Consider the following 22915-nt stretch of genomic DNA (forward strand, 5'->3'; position numbering starts at 1 on the left):
CAACATATCTTCAACTCATACCAAACGCCAACATATTAAAACAATCAACTTTCGAATTAGAAAATTTTCCAATATAATCAAGGATGTGATGCCATTTGGTAAACGGGTTTGTGGTATCTAGTTGATCTAATTACTACACTTCAACTGGTATCTTTGTCAATATCTCGTTAATGATGTTGACATTTATGAATAGAAAATTTTGTCTTCATTCCACCAGGCACCAAATTGAAAGTCTATTTGCCGAAACTATTACACTATCACTGCAATAGCAATTAAGTTGAATTTGTGCAAACATTCTTAAGTCAAGACAAAATTCCAACTTGGTATTCTGCAACATGAACACTTTGGCAAATAGGCAGCATTTAAGAGATACCAATTAGATAAGTAAGAATAGTAAATGGATTTCACCTTGGCATATAAAATTTTGAAAAACTCAAATTTCAACTTAAGCACAAAATCAATTAAAACTTTTTTGATTTATTGTTGTTGTTGTTGTTGTGATATTACATCTCTTCTTTGGTCGTTTGTAATGCAGCCACGTGGAAAGTGTTTGTCAGATATGTATATATATCTTGCAACTGATATCTTTAACAATAATTCCAAGAATGTTGTCTCGGTTACAAACCGCAGAATATTTTTTCCTTTCGTAATTAAGGCAGTTTTGTTTTTAGAAGCAATTCACCCAAACGCCTACTCAATCCAATCACATTCGTTGGTGGCCCTTATCGAAGCATTGCTCGATAGTGAATGTGAGTGAAAGAGAAGACCAAGCTCTTCCTATGATATGCGGCACGTGTATCCTGCAGGGCCTGTGCAAAGCAAAACGGCATTCATCCGGCGAGGTTTCTTGCGGTCCCAGCTCATGAATATTCCAATTCTCATAGGAAATTAGAAACATGATATTGAAGAGGGAGTCAAATCTGCGATATGCTGCTTTGTGATTGACAAGTTCACTTCAGTTCAGTGACTAGAGCTGCAAATTGACTCACCTTGATTGATTTGTAAGAACAGCAAGCAAACCTTATGTAGTTGCAAATCCAGCGTGACTCAGAAACAAGCGAATTGTGACTAAATTAATGATCAATAATAATAGTTGGATTCCGTTATGAACATTTGCCCAGGAAAGAAACATAAAATCTAATACAAAAGTTTGTTTGTTGATAACTTAACTCAGAGAACATCTGTTTTCTGTTGTTAACCATTATAGGAACTAAGTCAAAACCAGTAAGGAAAGGCAAAAGTCGGGCGGTGCCGACTTTATAATACCCTACACCTACTCTCTAGGTACAAAGTGGGAGTTTTGTCTAATTCTGAAACAATTTTGATATATAAGGGGGCTATATCTAATTCTAAATAGATTTCGAGCAAACTTCTCAGATAATGTGGTACTCGTCAAAAAAGGCGTTGTGCAAAATTTTGTCAAGACTGGTTAAAAAATGCACTTGCAGTGACCCTGGAAGTGAAAATCGGGCGATATATTTATATATACATGAGAGCTATATCTAAATCTGAAACGATTTCTATGAAAGTCGTCTACAATGTCGAGAGTCAAGAGAAAATCCTTCCTGCCATATTTCGAGAGAATCGATTAACAAACGACCATTTCATGGCAATATTACTGCTATGGGAGCTATGTTTTAATCTGAATCGATTTCGAGCAAATTTAATAGACATTGTGGAAGTCGTCGAGGAAAGCGTTGTAAAAAATTTTGAGAAGATTGGTCAATAAATGCACTTGCGATGGCTCTGGGAGTGAAAATCAGGCGATATAGACATATCTGATAGCTATATCTAAATCTGAACCGATTTCCAGGTAATCCACCAGTAATGTCTAGAGTCAAGAGGAAGTCCTTCCTAACAAATTTCAAGAGAATCGGTTAACAAATTACCATTTTATTGCATCGGATGAACAAATATATGGGAGCTATATCCAAATCTAAACCGATTTCTATGAAATTCACTTGTAATGTCGGCAGTTATGAGAAAATCCTTCCTGTCAAATTTCGAGAGTATCGGTTAACAAATGACCATTTTATTGCAGTATAACACAAATCGGACGACCATATATATTGGAGCTATATCCAAATCTGAACCGATTTTTTTCCAATTTCAATAGGCTTCGTCTCTAGGTCAGACTAAAATTGGAACCTGTAGTTTGTACACAAATTAACATGGACAGACAGACGGACAGACAGACGGACAGACAGACGGACAGACAGACGGACAGACAGACTGACGGATCAGTATATTTAGCAATGGGTCTATCTCTCTTCCTTTTGGGTGTTACAAGCTAATTCATTAAGTTAAATACCCTGTACCACAGTAATGGTGTAGGGTATAAAGACAGACAGACAGGCGGACATAGCTAAATCGAATCAGAAAGTGATTCTGGATCGATCGGTATACTTATCAATGGGTCTATCTCTCATCCTTTTGGGTGTTACAAACTAATTCACTAAGTTATATTACCCTGTACCACAGTAGTAGTGTAGGTTATTATGACTTTCAACAACTGTGCCAAATAAGGTTCAAATGGGTTTATAACATGATATAGCTGTCATATTAACCGATCTGGGATCTTCAGTTCTTGAGCCTCTAGAGGTCGCAATTATTATCCAATTTGCTGGAAATTTTGCACGACGGATCCTCTCTTTGCAAAAGTTTTCAGCAGTGGTGATCCCCTCTTAATGCTGGCGACATTTGTAAAATGCTGTGCCATGTAAAAACTTCTCCCCAAAGGGATGTAGCTCTGCGGCACGCCATTCGGACTCGGCTATAAAAAGTAGGCACCATATCATTGAGATTAAACTTGAATCAGACAGCACTCAGTGATATTTTGCCCATGAACGTTCCACTAAGGAGGGGAAAACCACGGCTGAAAATTTTGTTATGATGGTCTCGTCGGGATTCGAACCCAGGCGTTCAGCATCATAGGCGGACATGCTAACCTCTGCGCTACGGTGGCAAATTTGCATTTACATGCGTAGCATAAGCACTGAAAATAGTTTTGTCCTAATTTAAAAGATTCCAGCCGAAGACAAGCAAACTTCATTTAAAGATGATAAAATTTCCAACTATTTAAGGAAACATTTCCTTTGGTGAAAATATTTTCCTTGATATAAAGGATTTTCTATTTTAAATGGTAGGTTATTAGAAACTTAACTATGGACTAAAGTGAAGGTCAAAATATCATTGAAAGTTAGAAAATTTACTTTGGTACAATAGTGTACCTAAGTTGAAGACGCAAAATAGTCTTACAAATAGGAGAGTCTTTAAATTTTTAGTTTTTTATAGCCACCGCCAAAACATGGGGGTATATTAAATTAGTTATTCCGTTTGTAACAACAAGTACGGTTCAAATTGGTCCATAACCTGATATATTTTCCACATAAACCGATCTCCCGATTTGACATCTCTAGCCACAAGAAGCCGCAAATTTTTTCCGAAAGGCTTAAATATTTTACCTTGTTATATCCTCAATTATAGGATGGGGGTATACTAATTTCATCATTATGTTTGTAACACCTCGAAATATGCGTCTAAGATCGTCGTGACATTTTAAGTCGAATTAGCCATGTCCGTCCCTCTGTTTGTCGAAAGCACGCTAGCTTTTGTAGGAGTAAAGCCAACCGCTTGAAATTTTGCACAAATACTTGTTATTAGTGCAAGTCAGTTAAAATTATTAATGGGCCATATCGGTCCATGTTTTGATATAGCTGCCATATAAGCCGATCTTGGGGCTTGACTCCTTGAGCCTCTAGCGGGCGCAATTCTTATCCGATTCGGCTGGAATTTTGAACATTGGCTTCTCCCATGACCTTCAACGTACGTGTTAAATATAATTTGAATCGGTCTATAGCCTGATACAGCTCCCATATAAACCGATCTCCCTACCGATCTCTCAAGATGCTCCTATCTCATGGTATCCCACATGATCATCTTGATAAATAAGTTCAAGCACGGCATTAATGTTCTCTGATACAACGGCCATTTTTGGGCGAACTTTACGGAATTCATTTCTGTGCGAGCGTTGGCCATTAATCGATTGAATTCATTAGACCAATTTTTCTCAGTGCAATAGGATGGTGCTTCAAAGCCTTACAAAGACTTAACAACCGAAATTGTGGAAAATGTTGAAATTTTTATACCCACCACCGTAGGATAGGGGGTATATTCATCTAGTCATTCCGTTTGCAGCACATCGAAATATTAATTTTCGACCCTACAAAGTAAAGGGTGATTTTTTTGAGGTTAGGATTTTCATGCATTAGTATTTGACAGATCACGTGGGATTTCAGACATGGTGTCAAAGAGAAAGATGCTCAGTATGCTTTGACATTTCATCATGAATAGACTTACTAACGAGCAACGCTTGCAAATCATTGAATTTTATTACCAAGATCAGTGTTCGGTTCGAAATGTGTTCAAATTTTGACAACGCCGACTATATGAAAAATCCGCAATTACTTTTTGGGCAACCCAATATATAGAACGATTTGCCGATAAAAGGTCTAATACCCATAAATGTTTTATTTTTATCCGATTTTGCTGAAATTTTAAACAGTGAGTAGTTTAGGTTTCAGACAAGGAAACAGGCTATGGTGTGATCTCTTTAATATCCTGATGGAGAAGCTTATACGAGATGCAGATGTGAATAGATATGGCACACTAATCACAAGAGAACTCATGCGACTCGCCTATGCCGACAACAATGATATCATAGGTCGATCACCGGATGTAGTAACTGCTGCCTTTGAAAGAATTGAAAGAGAGTCAGTGAATGGAGATAAGACGAAATGGATGGTCTCAACTCCCAAAAAGCCTTGCACAACCGAGCAGTTAAAGAAAATGGAGAAAGTTGGGAACCACGCCGTAACCGAAACGAATGACACTAGTTTTGAGATTAAGCGAAGAATAATACTGGCAATCAGATGCTACTTTGGACTAAGCAAGCAGTTTAGAAACAAGGCCACCTCTCGACAGACGAAGTTTACACTATACAAGACACTGATACTACCCGTGCTGTTATATGGTTCTGAAGCATGGGTACTTGTGAAAGCAGTTGAGGCAGTGTTTGAGTATCTGAGAGAAAGATTCTTCGTGAACTATATGGACCAGTTTGCGTTAATGGAGAATATAGGCGACGTATGAACCACGAGCTGTATGAGCTGTATGACGACGATAGCACAGTTACACGCATCAAAATATAACGGCTGCTTTGACTAGGTCATGTTGTCAGAATGCATGAAAAAGCTCCAGCAAAGAAGTCTTTTGGAGGCAAACTCGGTGGTACACCCAAACCGGGAAGACCAAAAGCCCGATGGAAAGATCAAGTGGTGGGAGACACCTCGAAACTTGGTGTCAGAGATTTTAGAATGAGTGCAGAAGATAGAGGCGCTTGGAACGCTATCCTACGTTCGGCTAATGGAACAAATATTCTGTCATAGCCAATTCAAGTAAGTAAGTAAAGTAAGAGTAGTTTAAGGCTTCCCGACATCTGACCCAAATATGGTTCAGATCGGACTTTATTTAGATATAGCTGCCATATAGACCGATCTGCCTTACTTATTACCCGATTTAGCTGAAAATTGTATCAGTGGGTTATTTTAAACCTCCCGACATCTGACCGAAATATGGTTCATATCCGACTATATTGCTGCAATATGGACCAATCTCCCGATAAGGGGTCTGAAGACCATAAAGGCTTTATTTTATTTATTATAGGACGATTATTATATCCTTGTTTAATTTGGTTCACATCGCTCCAGATTTGGTTATAGGTGCCATATAGATAGAACTCTCGATTTAAAGTCCTGGCTCTATAAAAAGCATATTAACTACCCGTTTTCGTTGAATGCAGTGATTTATGTAAGGCCTTTCGACATATGCGTCCTTTATGGTTCTGATCGGTTTATATATGGATATAGCTGCCAAAAGGACCAATATTTGTTTCTACTAAATTGAACAGTGACTTATATTTATTAGACCACTCAAAGTCCGTGCCGAATTTGGGTGCACAAGCTATCCAATATTCACCGGGTTATGTCGAAAGGGGGCTTACATATAAAGGCGAGGTGGTGGGTAACCAAAGTTCGGACCTGCCGAAATTTATGTTTTCTCACTTGTTATACCCACAACCGAAGGATGGGGGTATACTCATTTTGTCATTCCGTTTGCAACGTATCGAAATATCCATTTCTGACCCTATAGAGTACATATATTCTTGATCAACGTAAAAATCTAAGACGATCTAGACATGCCAGTCTGTCTGTTGAAATCATTTGAGGCTACAATCTTTAAAAATAGAGATATGGAGCTGAAACTTTGCTCAGATTATTTTTGTTGTCCATAAGCAGGTTAAATGCGAACATGGGCTATATCGGACTATATCTTGATATATCTCCCATATAGACCGATCTGCCGATTTAAGGTCTTAGGCCCATAAAAGCCACATTTATTATCCGATTTTGCTGAAATTTGGGACTGTGAGTTGTGTTAGGCCCTTAGACATCCTTCGTCAATTTCAGATCGGTCCAGATTTGGATATAGCTGCCATATAGACCGACCCTCCGATTTAGGGTCTTAGGCCCATAAAAGCCACATTTATTATCCAATTTTGCTGAAATTTGGGACTGCGAATTTTCTTAGGCCCACCGATATGTTTCTTCAATTTGCCTCTGATCGGTTCAGATTTGATATAGCTGCCATTTAGACCGACCCTCCGATTTAGGGTCTTATTCCCGTAAAAGCCACATTTATTATCAGATTTTGATGAAATTTGGAACAGTGAGTTGTGTTAGGCCTTTAGACATCCTTCGTCAATTTGGCTCAGATCGGTTTATATTTGGATATAGCTGCCATATAGACCAGTCTCTCGATTTTAGGCATTGGGCCCTTAAAAGGCGAATTTTTTGTCCGATTTCGTTGAAATTTGGGCTAGTGCTTTGTGTTAGGCTCTTCGACATTTTTCTGCAATTTTGCCCAAATCGGTCCATATTTGGATATAGCTGCCATATAGACCTATATCTCTATTTAAAGTCTTGGTCCCATAAAAGTCGCATTTGTAATTCAATTTCACTGAAATTTGACACAGTGACTTAGGTTAGGCTTTTCGACATCCTTATCGTTTATGGTTCAGATGGGTTTGTTTTTAGATATAGCTACTGTACTTATTAGTATTTGGTCGAAATCGGAACATATTTCGATTTTTACCGGATTTGGATGAAAGGTGGTTTACATATACAACCGAAGTGTTGGATATCCAAAGTTCGGGCCGGCCGAACTCAACACCTTTTTACTTGTTTTTTTTAATTTACTGTAAATAACACAAATGATGGTCGTACTTCTAGACATTCTAAGTAAAATTATGCTGGAAATGACAAACTGACAAACCAATGATAATGTCAGATGGCACCTGACAGCCCTTAGTGTTGCCTAGACCATACATTTATGTAGCAGCAGTATTGCATAGATAAACTTCTCAAATGCAATTTGTTTGTAAATTTGTCATAAACATTCCATTAAGGAACAGGGCCAAACTCATCTCATCTATTCAAGTTTAAGCTCAATGAGAAGTGGCCTCTTTTTTATAGCCAAGTCAGAACGGCATGCCTCAACGCGACACCTTTTTGGAGGATAAGTTTTTACAAGGCTGCCATACCAGATGGTACAGTACCTTACAAATGTCGCCAGCATTAGGAGAGGATAATTACCGCTGATGTTCTCGTCAGGATTCGAGCCCAGGCGTTCAGCGTCATAGGCGGGCATACTAAACACAGCCCTACGGTGGCCTTCAAAAACCTCTCACATATATTGGGTTGCCCAAAAAGTAATTGCGGATTTTTTAAAAGAAAGTAAATGCATTTTTAATAAAACTTAGAATGAACTTTAATCAAATACATTTTTTTACACTTTTTTTTCTAAAGCAAGCTAAAAGTAACAGCTGATAACTGACAGAAGAAAGAATGCAATTACAGAGTCAGAAGCTGTGAAAAAATTTGTCAACGCCGACTATATGAAAAATCCGCAATTACTTTTTGGGCAAGCCAATATATTAAAGCCAATTTTCCTGCTTAAATTTCATGGAATTTATGTCATTTTCTACAGGATTTTTTATTCTTTTTTTTTGCAGTAAACAATATCATATTCTGATATTGCATATTTGCTAGAAATATTCAAATATAAATGTATTTGTCATGACATAAGATATGCATACATATGCTGGCATGCCGTTAACATTTTTTCTTTTTTCCAAATAACAAATAAAATTTGAGTAAATACCAGTGTGTCCACTGAAGCACACACACACACACATAGTGGTGGCCTATAAATCTATTGGAATGACACTTGAAACTAATCTCTGTCCACCCAGCCAATCATGAAATGCCCATGCAATACGACCAATAAAAATTCCCAATTATTTATGCTAAATTCTGGCAAGGACAACAACATTTCAATTTACCATTTGTTTACACGGGACAGTCAGAAAAGCCAGCGAGGTATCCAATGGTAGGTAGGCAAAGTCTGGTATCCTTTAAGCCGGCACTTACTGCTGTTGCTGTTGGCACAAACTGCCAAAAGTGGGGAGGCGGCACAATTTGGAATGAAACAATTAATTACATTTAATTGTGCTGCAATTTATAACACTTCATTCACAATATCGCTTTCTAGGTTTCTTTTTCTAACCGAAGCGGCGGAAGGGCAGTGATTAAGTTAAGGATACTTGGGGACACCGTCGACAGATACTCGACAACGAACTTGGGTGAAGAGAGAAGATACACCACCACTACACCACAATAACAACACTTTTTATTTGTTGACTTTCTTCGACTTGCTCTTATTTATTCTTTGGCTGGCATTCCTCTTCGCTGCGTGGGCGAAGTATTTTTGTTTTATTTGTTTTCCTGCTTACTTTTGACTCTAGGGGATGGAGGGCTTATTTTGGTTTTTCTGGTAGGTCACTAACTTTTGTAGCTGATGATTGTATAATTTTCGGATATCGTAGGGAGGATTTACACCATGGACATGGAGCATACCGCACTGCTTTGTGGTAGTACCGCACTTTTATTCACATCGATTCGAACAAACATGAAACATTTTTTTCGACTATAAAAGACAAACAATTTTTGCTCTCCACCACTCACTTTGTGTGTTTGAAACTTTTTCGTTGTCGTTCACTCGACCGCTTGTAACTTTTCAATTACAACAGAAGATTTAGGGATTATTCACTTTTTTTTGGATTTTGCTTTGCTCTTTTGTGTTTCCCTTTTCCGCTTTGACATTCACTTTCGATTCAATTAAATTCCTTGTTAAATTTATTACTCTTTAGGTCATCAACATTTTCACAGGCATTAGGGGCTGTGTACATTTGTGTGTGTGTCGTTGTGGGAGCGTGTCATGCCGCGTTTGTGTTGTTGGATTTTTTGTGTGTATTTGTCTACAACATCAGAATAAAGGATATGCCGCACATTACATCGTCTGCGAAAACGAGCGATTTGCTTTTCTTTTTTTTTTTGGTTTTTTTTTTTGTTTTTTGCTTTCACTTCAAAGGACACCACACTTCAGTGTCTGTGGAGTAAATTTCTACAAAGGGCGTTGTTTTTCCATCGATGTCCTTTGCATAATTTCACACACACACATTTCGTTCGTTTCACTGTTTGGTGGGCTTTATGTTTTTGTCACAACCGAAAGGGCAAATAGAAAACTTTTCACATTTAAAAGTATTATGATTTTCTTTTTCCCTTGTTTGCTGCTTCGAGGGGCTTATTATCCTTTGGAAAGTATTTGAGCTTAACACCGTGGCGTAGACGCGTAATTTGGTCACGAGCGATACGGCACTCTTGCTGCCGTTACCAATCAACACAAATATCGAACATAAACTGATATTAAAATTGTAAAAATTCTTCAACTCATTTTGAAAAACTTCCAGTGGCTCTTTACAAGCACCAATGCTCAGGGCCAAAACTCTCTCATAAGGCCGGCTATGCTCTCTTCTCCAGGCGACACTAGCGCCATTGTCTAACAATGGAACTACGGCGAAAAAAAGGAAATAAGCGCATGTACTGTTATGGTGTGCGTATACGTTATTGTACTCCTTGAAAGAGAAAATATCCCTTAATAATGGGAACAGTGTAGGGGGGAAATATTTTGAAGAGCAAACCAAAATGTTTTTGGCAGGTACACCTTTGAATTCTCTTTCAAGTGCGTTTTGTGAAAGATGCCTGTTGAATGAGGATTTCCTCCAAAAGGCTGTAAGAGGTGAAATTCTGTGATAACAAGCGTTGGCTGCAACTTGGCATTATTAGAAAAACATAAAAACCGCAAGATATAAAAATCCATTTAAAAAATTTTAGAAAACAAGAACTTGTGAGACCCAGCTTTTCGGATCCATATACTAACCACATATCTTCACAATACAAAGAAAATACCACCATTTATGAATTCATTACATGTACATATATCGAAATATGGTCATACTCGAAAAATCATTAAATGTGGTAGTGGTGGTTTTTTAATTTGGGATACAGTTTTTTTTTTTTAATTTTGATAAACTGACATTTTATAGAAATTAAATAGAAAAACAAGTAAAATGGCATTAAGTTCGGTCGAGCCGAAATAAGTATAAGTCATTGCTTAATTTTGCAGAACAAAATATTGCTCTTTTTGGTAGCTGTATCCAAATGTAGACCCATTTGAACCATTTCGATACAGATGTCAAAAAGCCAAACATAAGTCACTGTGTCAAATTTCAGCAAAATCGCATTATATATGCGCCTTTTATGGGGCCAAGACTTTAAATCGGGAGATTGGTTTATATGCCATCTAAATTCAAATCTGAAGCGAATTAGGCCAAAGTGAACAGGAATGTCGAAGGGCCTAACATGACTCACTGTCCCAAATTTCGGCAAAATAAGGGTCCAAGTCCTTAAATCGAGAGATCGGTCTATTTGGCAGCTATATCCAAATCTGAACCGGTCTGGGCCAAATTTAAGAAGGATGTCAAAGGGCCCAACACAACTCACTGTCCCAAATTTTGGCAATGTCGGACAATAAAAGCGCCTTTTACGGGCCCAAGTTCTTAAATCGAGATATCGGTCTATATGGCAGCTACATCCCAATCTCGACGATCAGGGCCAAATTGAAGAAAGATGTCGAAAGGCCAAACACAACTCACTGTCCCAAATTTCAGCAAAATCGAATAATAAATGTGGCTTTTATGGGCTTTAGCCCCTTATCGGCAGATCGGTTTTTATGGCAGCTATATCTAAATATAGTCCGATCTGAACCATATTTAGGTCAGATGTCGGAATGCTTAAAATAACAAACTGTTGCAAATTTCAGCGAAATACGGTAATAAATAAAGCTTTTATGGTCTTCAGACCCTTCTAGAAACCGAACAAGGATAATCGAAAAACCCGTTTAAATGGGACCATATCAGGTTATAGACCGATTTCGACTGTGCTTGGCACAGTTGTTGAAAATCACAACAAATCACTATGTACTAAATTGTAGCAAAATTGGACAAAAATTGCGGGTATTAAGGGCTCAAGAAATCAAATCAGGATATCAGTTTATGTGGGGGCTATATCAGGTTATAGACCGATGTGGACTGTACTTGGCACAGCTGTTAAAGGACATAACCAAACACAACATGCAAAATTTCAGCCAAATCGGACGAAAATTGCGACCTGTAAGGGCTCAAGAAATCAAATCGGGAGATCGGTTTATGTGGGAGCTATGTCTAAATCTGAACCGATATGATCCATTTGCAAACTCCAATGACCTATTGTACATCGATAATAAGTATTGTGCAAGTGGCTAGTTTTACGTGTTTGACCTCCATCGTGTTTTCGTCAGACGGACGGACGAACATGGCTCGATCGAATCAGAATGTCGAGATGATCCAGAATATATACACTTTATGGGATCTCAAATCAGTATTTCGAGGTGTTACAAACGGAATGACTAGACCCCATCCTATGGTGGTGGGTATAAAAATCGTGCTTTGTTAAGAAAGTTCATCGACGAAGCTCATTTTTGGCCCAATGGGTACGTAAATAAGCAGAATTGTCGATTTTCCAGTGAAGATCAACCAGAAGCATTGCAAGATTAACTAGCAATGCATCCAAAAATCTCACAGTTTGGTGCGGTTTATGGGCTGGTGGCATCATTGGACTGTACTTCTTCAAAGATGATGCGAATCGTAACGTAACTCTGTATGGTGAGCCCTATCGTGAGATGATATGCAACTTTTTTTTGCCCAAAATGCGAGAGCTTGACTTGCATGATATGTGGTTTTAACAATACAGTACCACATGCCACACAGCACGCTTAACATATGGACTTATTGAGAGGCGAGTTCGGTGAACATATTATTTCACACGTTCGGGACCGGTCAATTGTATGGCTTGATTGTCCGCTTTTAGACTATTTTTTTGTTGGGCTATATTAAAGCTCATGTCTATGCTAACAAGCACGCTTCAATTGATACATTGGAAGACAACATTGAAGCATTTATTCGTGACATACCGGCCGAAATGTTGGAAAGAGTATGGTATGGTCCATCCGCTTAGTCCAAAATTGGACTAAACAGGTGGAACATTTGAGGCGCAATCACGGTCAACATTTGCATAAAATAATCTTCAAACATTAAATTATATGAACCATACTATCGATTCAAATGAAGATTTCATGCATTTTTCTGAATTTTACGTGTTGTTTTTGAAAAACTTTCCTGTAGCTCTTAAAAATCACCCTTTACTTTACAATGGCGAAATGTTGTATTTCAATGTATTCTGTATATTCTCATGATGTCTGATTTAGTGGTGTTTTCGGGGGAGAGGTGGTCCCCCAGATACTTGACCCTGAAAAAATATCAGCATCGTGTTCTTCTCTCAAATACCATTTATTTAAGCCCCATATTGCCATTGGCTTAAGAAGAGTTTACATGATGAGGCGTCCCCCAAATACATGGCCCTAAAATAGGTTATCAAATTCATTTTCTAATCTCAAATACCTCTCATTTGAGCCACATATTGGTATGGTCGAAAATTTTCTTCCTTTGGGGGTGTTTTGGGAAAGGGGTGATGCCCTAAATACATGGTCCTACATATGGATAACAAATTCGTATTCTACTCCCAATACCTTTATTTGAGCCCCATATTGCGATGGTCAGTAAAAAATTGCTGTTTGTGGGGTATTTTGGGAAAGGGGTGTGGGGGAAATGGGTAAAATTTGTCCCAAAAATGGGAAATCAATTCTTGCTCTACCCCCCAATGCCTTTCATTTAAGCTCCACATTGACATGATCGGTAAATATGCCCGATTTAGGGGTGTTTTGCGGATTGGGGTGGTCGCCCAAACTCTAAACCCGGAAAATATATCAGCAACGTGCTCTATTCTCATAATCCTATATATCATTTATTTGAACTCCATATTGCCATTGGCCTCAAAATTGGATATCAAATTCGTTTTCAAATCTCATTTAAACTCCTTATTGCAAAAGTCAGCAAATGTGTCCGGCTTGGGGTATTGGCCCTAAAAACTATGAATATTTAGTTCCACTCTCTCTACGACCCCAATTGTTTTGGTGAGCAAATATGTCCTATTTGGGGGTGGTTATGGTGGTGGGACGTCCCCTAAACAGTTGATCCCTAACGTTGATATCAGTGGTCTACACCCAAATACCTTTAATTTGAGCCCCATATTTCCATAGTCGACAAATATGACCAGCTTGGGGGTGTTTTGGGGGATTGGCGGCCACTCAGTGAGTTGGCCTTGGAAATATATAGCGTTCCACTCTAAAAATCCTCTTATTTGAGCCTCGTATTGCTAAAGTCAGCAAATACATATTATTTGGGTGATGTTGTGGGATTGGGGTGGCCCCATAGACACTTTTCCCGAATATTGATATCAAATTCGTGCTTTACTCCCAAAGACCTTTCATTTGAGCCCCATATGGCTATGATCGTAAATGTAACCCCTTTGGGGGAGGTTTTTGGGGAAAGGCGGCCCCCCAAACGCTTGATCTCATATATGGATGTCAAATTCTAATTCTACACTCAAATACCTTTTATTTAAGCCCCATATTCCCATGGTCAGTAAATAAGTCCTGTTTGGGGGGAGTTTTGGGGAAATGTTGGACCCTCAGAAACGTGGTCCCACATTTGGCTATCAGATTCGTATTCTACTCGCAAATACCTTTCATTTGATTCCCATATTGCCATGGTCGGTAAATATGTCCGATTTAGGAGTGTTTTCGAGGTTGGGGTGGACCCCCTAGCACTTGGTAGAACAATTGGATATCAGATACGTTTTCTTATCCTAAATACCTTTCATTTGAGTCCCATATTGTCGTGATTGGTCTAAATATATGTTTGGTAGGTTTTAGGGTGGGGCGGCCCCCCTAGGTTCCCCATCCGAGATTTGGATACCAAATTATTATTTTTAGGGTACTATATGAGAGCACACAAAATTTCGCTTAAATCGCACCACCCATCTCCGAGATCTGGCGTTTCTGAAATTTAGGGTAAGGGGGAGGGTCCGCCCCCCCTTCAGATATCAAAAAATGTAATATCCTATTTTCACCACGGGATCATTATGCACCATCTGTGAAAATTTCAAGAAATTCGGTTCAGCCGTTTCTGAGTCTATAAGGAACACACAAACATACAAACAAACCTACAAACAAACACAAATTGATTTTTATATATAAGATTCGGCCCGGGACCGAACTTAGCACGCTCTTACTTGTTTCGCAACATACATATGCAAGTATTAGAATATCAATTCCTTACCACTGTTCGTAGGATTTATTTCGATGTTGTGTCATGATATAGTAGCCCCTGATCCTTAATGGAATGTTCATGTAAAATTTAGTACTTAGTAGTGTCAAGATACATTAGTGTCTATATAAGGTTCATAAAATTATTGCTGTTGATAACAGCGATGTACGTTAAAAAACTCAAAATATTGCATTACGCCTATCTTTCAGAGCTTTTATGAAAACTTTATTTAGAACCTATAAATTCCTTTGTCTATGCTGTTACCTGTTCTTGACCATGATACCGTTCTTACTCACTATTTTATGAAAAGCATGAAATATTCAAAGTGTTTGGCAAAGATACGTGATTGTTGTTGCAGCCAGAGCTTTTCCTCTTGAAAAGCATGGGTAAATGTCAAGCGCTCAATTTTATTTCACAAGCTTAAAACGAACCCATAGACAAGGAAAAAGTATAGAAATTCAAAATGTTAATTAAATAACTCAAAAGTTCTCCGTTCCATGTCGCCTGGGTTCTTTTCGCACTCGCATATAAGAGACTGAGAATTTTCCATTTCTCCCATCTGTTAAAGCTTATTTGAACAAACTGTTAAGAGTCAATGCATTGCCTTTGTCTATGGCGAAACTAATTTATATGTTATTAAAGACCAGATCCATAAAGCTTAAGAAAGCTTCAATGGCACCACTAAAAATGCAGTAAAGTGGTGTCAATGGGGACAAATGAACTTTTTGGCAGTGATGCCAATAGCTGGCACCATAGACGAAAACTCATGACAATTTGTTCAAAAAAGCTCCAACAGATGTGAGATGCTAGGCGACATGAAACGCAGAACTTTTGAGTTTCAATGTCTATACCTTTCCTTTGTCTATGCTGGCATTACATTTCATTGCATGTCCCTTTGCACAGGGTGTCACATAAAAACGTTGTTTAATTTTAAAAAATAGTCACAATTCCCACCATGGTTTTGTCTTCATTTAATTTGTTTTGTTCGGGTCTAATTCGACATATTATCGCTTCATTCATCTGTCGCTATATTTCTAATTAAAAAAAATCTCTTTAAATTATATAAATTAATTTAATTTTGGCTACATTGAATTCAAAACATCAAATACGACCAGAAATATTTACTATACGCTCCAAAGTGTCATTTTCAATTTTCAAAAAAAATTCCAAGAGGCTAAAAGAATCACGCACTGAGATTAACGTTTTATAAATACTTGCTACATGCTACATGCATTCAACAGCACAAATCCTCCCCATCAACAGCTTAAAATAAATGCAGGCATTTATAGGCACATGCTAATCATTTAAGTGGAAATACACTCTGTGTTATTTGAATATGAGCACTTAAAAAATAAGAGAGCCAATTGGTTGTCGAAAAAACTGTATGCTGCAATTTCGCTAGCCCGATACAGCGGGCTAGATTTTGAGATAGGCTATGGCTATGTCGTTGTAAAGGATTTTGAGCCTAGAGTACCGTAGCGGTTCCTAATGGTGGGAGCTTATTGTTGGCTGTCAGATTTGGTGACGTTTACCTATATAAAGGTCGATTGGAACAAAATAGGACTCAAATGTGAGGTCATTTGGAGGAGAGTAAAAATGTTGTTTTAACATTCGGGACGAAAAATTGGTGCGGCCGTTCGCCTGAAAACTTTCAAATGATCATTAAGGAATAGGGGCAAACTTCTCACATATCAATGAATGCTGTCCAATTCAAGTTTAAACTCAATGATAAGGGGAATATTTTTATACCCACCATCATAGGATGGGGGTATACTAATCTAGTCATTCCGTTTGTAACACCTTGAAATATTGATCTGCGACCCCATAATGTATATATATTCTGGATAATCCCGACATTCCGATTCGATCTAGCAGTGTCCATCCGTCCGTCCGCCTGTCGAAATAACGATAACGGTCGAACGGGTAAAGCTAGCCGCTTGAAATTTGCAGACATTTAAAATCGATGTAGGTCGTTGGGGACTGCAAATGGGTCCAATCAGTTCATACCCACCACCGAAGGATGTGGGTATTTTTTGTAATTCCGTTTGCAACACATCGAAATATCCATTTCCGTACCTATAAAGTATAGATATTCTTGATCAGCGTAAAAATCTAAGACGATCTAGCCATGTCCGTCCGTCTGTCTGTTGAAATCACGCTACAATCTTTAAAACTAGAGATATTGAGTTAAAACTTTGCACAGGTTCTTTTTTTGTCCATAAGCGGGTTAAGTTCGAAGATGGGCTATATCGGACTATATCTTGATATAGCCCCCATATAGACCGATCCGCCGATTTAGGGTCTTAGGCCCATAAACGCCACATTTATTATCCAATTTTGCTGAAATTTGGGAGAGTAAGTTGTGTTAGACTCCTCGACATCCTTCGTCAATTTGACCCAGATCGGTCCAGATTTGGATATAGCTGCCATATAGACCGATCTTCCGATTTAGGGTCTGAGGCCCATAAAAGCCACATTTATTATCCGATTTTGCTGAAGTTTGGGGCAGTCAGTTGCCTTAGGCCCTTCGATAAACTTCTTCAATTTGGCTTTGATCGGTTCAGATTTGGATATAGCTGCCATATAGACCGATCTCTTGACTTTAGGATTTAGACCCATAAAAGGCGCATTTATTGTCCGATGTCGCCGAAATTTGGGACGTTGAGTTATGTTAAGTCCTTTGACATACATCTGCAATATGACACAGATCGGTACAGATTTGGATATAGCTGTCATATAGACCGATTCTCCGATTTAAGGTAATAGACCCATAAAAGCCGCATTTATTATCCGATTGTGCTGGAATTTGGGGCAGTAAGTTGTTTTAGGCCCCTCGATATCTTTCCTCAATTTTCCCTGATCGGTTCAGATTTGGATGAAGCTGCCATATAGACCGATCTATCGATTTAAGGTTTTGGACCCATAAAAAGCGCATTTATTGTCCGATGTCGCCGAAATTTGGGACAGTGAGTTGTGTTAGGCTCTTCGACATTTTTTCTGCAACTTGGCCCAAATCGGTTCAGATTTGGATATAGCTGCCATGTAGACCGATCTCCCGCTTTAAAGTCTTGGCCCCATAAAAGGCGAATTTATAATCCAATTTCACTGAAATTTGACACAGTGACTTATGTTAGGCTTTTCGACATCTGTGTCGTATATGGTTCAGATCGGTTTATTTTTAGATATAGCTACTAAAAAGACGGATATTTTGTTATACACAATTGAACAATAACGTTTATTTATTAGTATTTGGTCCAAATCGGAACATATTTCAATATAATTGCTATAAGACATAAGGTTTGCAATTTTCACCGGATTTTGATGGAAGGTGGATACCCACCACCTCAGGTACCTGAAACTCGGCCCGGCCAAACTTTACGCCTTTTTACTTGTTTTATAACTGAACCGAGCACCACGTGCCATCTTTCAATCTCTTATACCTTTCATTAGAGCCCAATATTTTCATGGTCGGAAAATATGTCCAGTTCGGGAGTGGGGCAGACCACCTGAAAGTTGGTCCCGAAATTGGATATTAATTCCATTCTCAACTCTTATAAATCTTTGATTTGAGCCTCATAGTGGCATGGTCGACAAATGTGTCCCATTTGGGGGATGTCTTGGGCGCGTAGCGTCCCCCCTAAGACTTGGCCCAACATTTGGATATAAGACTAGTTTTCCACTCTCTTATACTTATATACACAAAATTAATTGGTCTATATATCTTTGGTGGGTTTTCGAAGTACACCTCTTTCAAATTTTAATACTATGTCGATCTAGTCAATTTCCTCAGTCCATCTGTGGAAATCACAAGTTTTGCACACATACTTCTTATTGATGTATGTCGTTGAAGATTTCAAATGGACCATATCGGTACAGATTTGGATATAGCTCCCATTCATATATATTGGTCCTTCGACTTGACTTATTGATCCCATAGAAGCTGCAGTTATCATCCTATTGGACTGCAATTTTGAACGTAATGTTCTGTTAAGACTTCCAAAGATGGTGACAAGCATTGGCCAAATCGGTAAATAACCTGCCCCCATAACAAGCCGATTTCTCAACTTACCATCGTGAGCCCCTAGAAGCTAAAAATTTTTTTTCGGATTGGGCTTAAATTTTGCACTTGGCGTTCAATTACGACTTTCAACAAACGTGACAAGGACGGTCCATAGCGGCGTATAACCTGATATGGGTCTCACAAAAACCTACCACCGATTTGATTTCTTGATCCCCTAGAAGCCGTAATTGTTGGTAGATTTCGATGAGATTTTGAGCGTAGTGTTTTGTTGCAACATCCATGGTATGTTCTGTCCAAATTAGTCTATAATCTTGTAAAGCATCCATATAACATCTCCTCATTTGACTTCTACTGCTTCTAGAAGCTAAAATTTTTACCTGATTTAGCAGAAATTTGGTATGTGGAATAAAATTATGCCCTACACCTAGGTTTGGATAAACTTTTTCCGGAATCCATGGTGGTTGGTTCCCAATATGCGGCCCGGCCGAACTTGGCACTTTTTTACTAGTCAATAACAGAAACAGAAATAAGGTGCTCTTACTTAATTAATGCACACTGTAAATCCATAGAGAGTTCGATTGTTGCAAGTTGTGCGTTTGCCTCTGTAGCCCTCTGTTCATGCTGCAGACGAATAGAATGCCTGAGCTAATTATAAACCCATGTCATAAAAACAAACACTGTGCTCCACTCGAAATCATGATGGGGTGGGGTTGTGGAGCATCTTTAGTACCAGCCAGTACCAACGTCAACAACAGCATCATCATTGGAAGTGTGGTGATATTGGTGAAGATCGTCATCAGAGCAAGAAAAAAGAAAAGCCACAAGTCATCAACGACAAAAAGAAAAACAAATAAGAACGACTACGAGAAGGAGGGACGAGGAATATTGACACAAACGACCAGATGGTTTAAGATGGTTTAGCCATGATGTCGCAAAATTTCTAAAGACATGCAACTGCATTTGTTGTGCTTCAGCAATGCAGAGTGCAATTTTCTCTTTGGTTAGGGTTTGTTTGGGGATTTTAGGTGAATGCAATTTTGGCTGGCTGGCTGGATGCATGCATGCTATTTTTAATGCAAATACGTTTTACTAAATATATGCATTAACATATGCGTAAATACATACGTCCACATAGATATGTGTAAGCGCATTTTTACCCTATGCTGGAAGCATATTTATTTGCGTCTGAAATGAGTTTAGCACGCGCTTGGGGTTTGGTTGTTATTTTTGCTCTGCAGTTATGTGGAGTGCTTGTTTTGGTGGGAATTCCACATGTATATATAAATGTTTTCTCTTATTTTGTTTTCTTTTACAGAAATTTATGCATTTCTAAAGACACCCTACCTTGAAAAAATTGGCCGTGGCAATGTGGCGTATCTTCTATGAAAAAAGAAAAACAGATTTAATATTCATGCCCATAACAGCTAACAAAAAAAAAGAAAGTTCTCATGTAAGCTCGCAAAGCCACGTGCATGTTCTGCATGTCTTCCATATGAAATATGTAACTCAAAAACTTTCCGAGAAAGTTAAATCAAATAAAAAATTATGGCAAAAATTAAAGAGAGACTATCAAAAAAAAAATGGATGTTTAAAAAGTAAAGAAAGGCGATCTTTTTGAATAACCAGGGTAATGGGTATTAAGCTCACAAACAAATAAAAAGGCGTTATGTTCGGCCGGGTCAAACTTTGGATACCCACCACCTCGAGTATATGTAAACCACCTTTCGTCAAAATCCGGTGAAAAATGCATACCTTATGCCCCAAAGCAGCTATTTCGAAATATGTTCCGATTTGGACCAAATACTAATAAGTACATTAGCTATATTCAAAAACAAACCGATCTGAACCAAATACGACACGAATGTCGAAAAACCTAACATAAGTCACTGTGTCAACTTTTAGTGAAATCGGATTCTAAATGAGCCTTTTATGTGGCCAAGACTTTAAATCGCGATATCGGTCTATATGGCAGCTATATTCAAATCTATACGGATTTGAACCAAGTTGCAGATAAATGGCGAAGAGTCTAACACAACCCAATGTCCAAAATTTCGGCGAAATCGGACAATAAATGCGCCTTTTATAGCTCCAAAACCTTAAATTGAGAGATTGGTCCACATGGCAGCTATATCCAAATCTGAACCAATCTAGGCCAAATTGAAGACTGATGCCGAAAGTCTTAATACAACTCACTGACCCAAATTTCGGCAACATCGGACAATAAATACGCCTTTTATGGGCCCAAAACCTTAAATCGAGAGATCGGTCTATATGACAGCTATATCCAAATCTGGACCCACCTGGGCCAAATTGACGAAGGATGACAAAGGGCCTAACACAACTCACTGTAACCAATTTCAGCGATATCGTGTAATAAATGTGGCTTTAATGGGCTTAAGACCGTAAATCGGTGGATCGGTCTATATGGCAGCTTTATCCAAATCTGAACCGATCTGGGCCAAATTGACGAAAAATGCCGAAGGGTCTTACACAACTCATTGTCTCAAATTTTGGCGAAATCGGACAATAAATGAGTCTTTTATGGGCCCAAGACCTTAAATCGAGAGATCGGTCTATATGACAGCTATATCCAAATCTGGACCGAATGAAGAAGAAGAATGTCTATTGGCCTTCCAGAACTCACTGTTCCAAATTTCAGCAAAATCGGATAATAAATGTGGCTTTTATGGGCCTAAGACCCTAAGTCGGCGGATCGGTCTATATGACAGCTATATCTAAATCTGGACCGATATCGGCCATATTGACGAAGGATGTCGACGGGCCTAACACAACTCACTGTCTCAAATTTTGGCGAAATCGGACAATAAATGAGCCTTCAATGGGCCCAAGACCTTAAATCGAAAGATCGGTCTATATGACAGCTATATCCAAATCTGGACCGATCTGGGCTAAATTGAAGAAGAATGTCGACTGGCCTTCCAGAATTCACTGTTCCAAATTTCATCAAAATCGGATAATAAATGTGGCTTTTATAAGTCTACGACATTAAATCGGCGGATCGGTCTATATGGCAGCTATATCCAAATCTGGACCGATATCGGCCATATTAACGAAGGATGTCGAGGGGCCTAACACAACTCATTGTCCCAAATTTCAGCAAAATCGGATAATAAATGTGGCCCAAGACATTAAGTCGGAGGATCGGTCTATACGGGAGCTATATCCAAATCTGGACGGATGTGAGCCAAATTGACGAAAGATGTCGAAGGGCCTAACACAACTCACTGTCTCAAATTTTGGCGAAATCGGACAATAAATGAGCCTTTTATGGGCCCAAGAGCTTAAATCGAGAGATCGGTCTATATGACAGCTATATCCAAATCTAGACCGATCTGGGGTAAATAGAAGAAGAATGTCGATTGGCCTTCTAGAACTCACTGTCCCAAATTTTAGCAAAATCGGATAATAAATGTGGCTTTTATGGGCCTCTAAGACTCTAATTCGGAGGATCGGTCTATATGGCAGCTATATCCAAATCTAGACCCATGTGAGCCAAATTGACGAATGATGTCGAAGGGCTTAACACAACTCACTGTCCCAAATTTCGGAAAAATTGGATAATAAATGCGGCTTTAATGGGCCTAAGACCCTAAATCGGCGGATCGGTCTATAATGGGGGCTATATCAAGATATAGTCCGATATAGCCCATCATCGAACTTAACCTGCTTATGGACAAAAAAAGAATCTGTTCAAAGTTTCAGCTCAATATCTCTATTTTGGAAGACTGTAGCGTGATTTCAACAGACGGACATGGCAAGATCGTCTTAGATGGATATTTCGTAAATGGATATTTCGATGTGTTGCAAACGGAATGACAAAATAAATATACCCCCATCCTTCGGTGGTGGGTATAAAAATGCATAAACTCTTTATTTGAATCGCTAGTAGGGTCCATATAATGTTTGAAGATTATTCCATGCAAATGTTGACCGTGACTACGGCTCAAATGATCCTCCCGCTTACTCCAATTTTGGCATACTCTTTTCAACATTTCGGCCGGTATCTCTTTAATAAACGCTTCTATGTTGTCTTCCAATGCGTCATTTAAAGTGGGCTTATCTGTACAGACATGAGCTGTAACATAGACCCA

The 22915-nt window shown here is 38.7% G+C and overlaps 1 protein-coding gene across 1 annotated transcript in view; it reads right to left on the reverse strand.

The window, feature by feature from the left end:
* LOC106094073 (neuroligin-4, Y-linked) overlaps window positions 1–9851 on the reverse strand; it is a 368403-nt gene extending 358552 nt beyond the window's left edge. The window contains exon 1 of the mRNA XM_059363690.1: window positions 8462–9851. The gene's annotated coding sequence lies outside the window, so the exon portion shown is untranslated. The remainder of the gene's footprint in view (window positions 1–8461) is intronic.
* Between the last annotated feature and the right edge of the window lie 13064 nt (window positions 9852–22915).

Source organism: Stomoxys calcitrans, chromosome 2, assembly GCF_963082655.1.
Source record: "Stomoxys calcitrans chromosome 2, idStoCalc2.1, whole genome shotgun sequence".
NCBI classification, from domain to species: Eukaryota; Metazoa; Arthropoda; class Insecta; order Diptera; family Muscidae; genus Stomoxys; species Stomoxys calcitrans.